The following is a 3,977-nucleotide window of genomic DNA, read 5'->3' on the forward strand; positions in this document are numbered from 1 at the left end:
GCACATTTTTAGGTGTGCCCTGTGTAGATAGTAGCCCACTAGTAGAAAAAGGGTCAAACGTGAAGCACATTAGTGCCGGTTTGAATTTGAGCCGGCACTAATGTGACCATTAGTGCCGGTTCCAATGGCTAGGCGGGTGGGCATCATTAGTACCGGTTCGTGGGCAACCTTTAGTACCGGTTCATGCCACGAACCGGTACTAATGAGGCTATGTCAGGCTATGGTCAGGCTGGGGCCCCCACGAAGACCTTTAGTACCGGTTCATGGCATGAACCGGTACTAGAGTTTCTTAGTAAGCTGATTTTTAGTCCCACCTCGCCAAGAGAGAGGCAGTATGAGCGGTTTATAAGCCGTGAGTGCAGAGACAATGACGAAGAGGTGCAATGCTCACCTGCACGTTGCTTAGCTTCAAGCCTTTCAGAATAGCATAGATTGCACTAAGCCATGTGCAGTGCAGTCTACACTATTCCGAAAGGCTTGAAGCAAATTAACCAGCATTGCACCTCTTTTTTATTTTTAATAACTTATTTGAACTTCGGACTTCTTGTGTTTCAAAGCGGCGTCATCAATTTCCAACATGTTCTGACATCATTTACTGTTTTTCAGTCATTTACCGAATTGTTTAGAGAGCTAAATGACCGTGAAATTGAAAATCACTACAAAATGAACTGTGAAAATATTGAAATTTTGCATGGTATCATCATTTCACCCGCATAGCATGTGCGAAAGAGTAGAGAGGGTCACGGCCAAAACTGGACGCACTTCGTGTACAAACTGGACAATGTCTTTCGGAGTATCAGGGTTTCGGACGAGAAGTCATCTGTTACACAGGCACTTCAATGTTTTTATACTTATTTGAACTCTGGACTTCTTTTGCATTCAGTATGCAACATTCAAACCAGCGTCATCAATTTCCAACACGTTCTGACATCATTTGCTATTTTTCAGTCATTTACCGAATTGTTTAGAGAGCTAAATGACCGTGAAATTGAAAATCACTACAAAATGAACTGTGAAAATGTTGAAATTTGGCATGGTATCATCATTTCACCCACATATCATGCTATTTTTCATGCATTTAATGATTAGTTTTAAGAACTAAATGACCTGGAAATTGAAAAGCACTACAAATGAACTCTGAAAAAGTTGAAACGTGGAATGGTATCATCATTTCACCCACATATCATGTTCAAAAAAGTAGAGAGGGTTACGGCAAAAACTGGATGCACTTCGTTTACAAACTGGACAATCTCTTTCGAAGCATCCGGGTTTCTGACGAAATTAAACTCATCTGTTACAAAGGCATTTCATTTTTTTAAACTTATTACAACTCCAGAATCTTTGTGCATTCAGTATGCACCATTCAACTGCTAGGCGGGAGGAGCTCTTTAGTACCGGTTCCAACTGCTAGGCGGGAGGAGCTCTTTAGTACCGGTTCGTGGCGAACCTTTAGCACCGGTTCGTGCCACGAACTGGTACTAATGAGGTTGTGTCAGGTAAGGCTGGGGCCCCACGAGCACCTTTAGTACCAGTTCATGGCATGAACCAGTACTACAATTTCTTAGTAAGCTGTTTTTTAGTCCCACCTCGCGAAGAGAGAGGGACTAGGAGCGGTTTATAAGCCCTGAGTGCAGAGACGATGAAGAAGAGGCTCAATGCTCATGTTGCTTAGCTTCAAGCCTTGAGGAATATGGTAGACTGCACAGAGCTATGTGCAATGCAGTTTACACTATTCCGAAAGGCTTGAAGCTAATTAACGAGTATTGCACCTCCTTTTATTTTTAATAACTTATTACAACTCCGGACTTCTTCTATTATGGCAAAAACTAGTTGCACTTCGGCATTTCATTTTTTTAAACTTTGGTTATAACTCCAGACTTTGACCATCAAGTTTTAACCATCAACTTGGCATGGTATATAAAAATAAATGAATAGAAAAAAATAAATAAAGCAGAAAAGAAAAAGAAGTATAGCAGAAAAGAAAAAAACTATATAAAAAACTACTCAGAAATAAATAGAAGAAAATAAATATAGCAGAAAAGAAAAAAAACTACTTAGAAATAAATAGAAGAAAAAATAAAGCAGAAAAGAAAAAAAAATATATTTGCTATTTTTCATAGAAGAAATAAATAGAAGAAAATAAATATAACAGAAAAGGAAAAACTATACAAAAAACTACGCAGAAATAAATAGAAGAAAATAAAGCAGAAAAGAAAAAAACAATAAAAAAATTGGGGTGCTGCCCTATGGGCCTGCTAGGCCACGGGCGTGCAATTACAGGCCCTAAAGGCCTAGCAGACTCACAGGGCAGTGCACAGAAGTTAGGCCCACAAGCCTTCTATATAGAGGAGTTCAAAGAGGCAGCTGCGGCTGGGTTTATAAATCAGTGCGGCTGCCTTCGCCCGACGAGGTGGCACTAAACTTTGTGCACCGCAGGGTGGCAGCGCTAGGCCTTTAGTACCGGTTGGAGCCACCAACCGGTACTAAAGGTCGGACCTTTAGTACCGGTTGCACTACACCATGACACTCAAATCAGCGTGAAACAATCTGTTGGCATATGTCACCTAAGGCGACACATTTAGTGTCGGCAAAGATCTATGGCGACAGAAATGAGTTGTCGCCTATAGTCCTGCCGGGAAAGGCCTTTACCGACAGATAAATCTATGCCGACAGACAGTTTGATGGGCTAGGTGAGATCTATGGCGACAGACAATTCTATACCGATGGACTATGCTATGCCGACATATCATTTGACACTGTGCTATGCCAACACATAGTGCAACGTCCATTTTTACGCCGACAATTTGTCTGTTAATGTGCTATGCCGACACATAGTGCGACGTCCAATACTTCTGCCGACACTTTTGCTGCCAGGGCTCTACATTTCAGCACAAAATGCATTTACACCATATTTTCAATAAAATTACATGCGTTCAATGCACAATACATATACAAATAATTGCACTCTTCTATTCATCACAAGACACCATTCACCATTCACTAGTACATTTATTCAACATATATTGAAAATTTGTTATCTTCACTCGAGTTTGCTACAACCATGAAGGTAATACATAAGTCGACATACAAGACGTGTCCTGCTGCAAAATATAAAGGCTAAGCTCCTAAGAGACCAATTGTTCGATCACTTGGCTACTACAAAATACTTCCTCTGTGCTGAAGTACTTGTAGTTGGGGGAAATTAGTTCAAGTTCCCCCAACTACGAGTATTTTGGTACAGAGGGAGTATTATGAAAGAGACCAATCCTTCAATCACCAAACCGGCATCAACTTCCATATGAACAAAATGTGTCTACCATGTTATGAACAAAAGCGATGACCGAAACATCTTAGATCAACTTGTGGACTTGCAACTTTCTGTCATGTCCCTGCAAAAAAAGAACTTCTGTGTTTGAGCAATCATAGAAATGAGAATTTTTTCAAACTTGCGAGTTGCCAATGATCCTAAAGATCTAAAACAATATCTAAAAAATAGAAGATATTGCAAACAGTTTGGTTACATAAGATATCCTTATTAGAAAATAAACCAAAGCCACGCTAGCTCCTACCATATCACATGGTTTACTATCAAAATTATGCGCCCATTCTTAAGCAATCAGATTTGTTCTAAGGCATCAGTAATAAGGTTCTTACTGTAACTTTAGAGATTTGAAGAAGACCAGAAAAAAGAGGGAAGCACAAGGGAAGAGAAGGGATGGCTGATGGAGAAATACAGTGATGAGAAAAGAGTACAACAAGGGGGTAAATAAAAAGCAACAAAATACATTGACAAACAGGTCTAACTGTGAACAGAATGTGTTTAAGTACATTTGATACTGAATTTTCTCTGTGAAGCCGTTCTTTACAACATGAATAAAATAGAAATTACATTAATGTAGTGAATATTACACATAGAAGACTGTAGGGAAAATATAATTAAAAGGTGAGTGCAAGATCATCTGACCTATGTTTCGCGA

The sequence above is a fragment of the Triticum dicoccoides genome, chromosome 4A (genome assembly GCF_002162155.2).
Source record: "Triticum dicoccoides isolate Atlit2015 ecotype Zavitan chromosome 4A, WEW_v2.0, whole genome shotgun sequence".
Lineage (NCBI taxonomy): Eukaryota > Viridiplantae > Streptophyta > Magnoliopsida > Poales > Poaceae > Triticum > Triticum dicoccoides.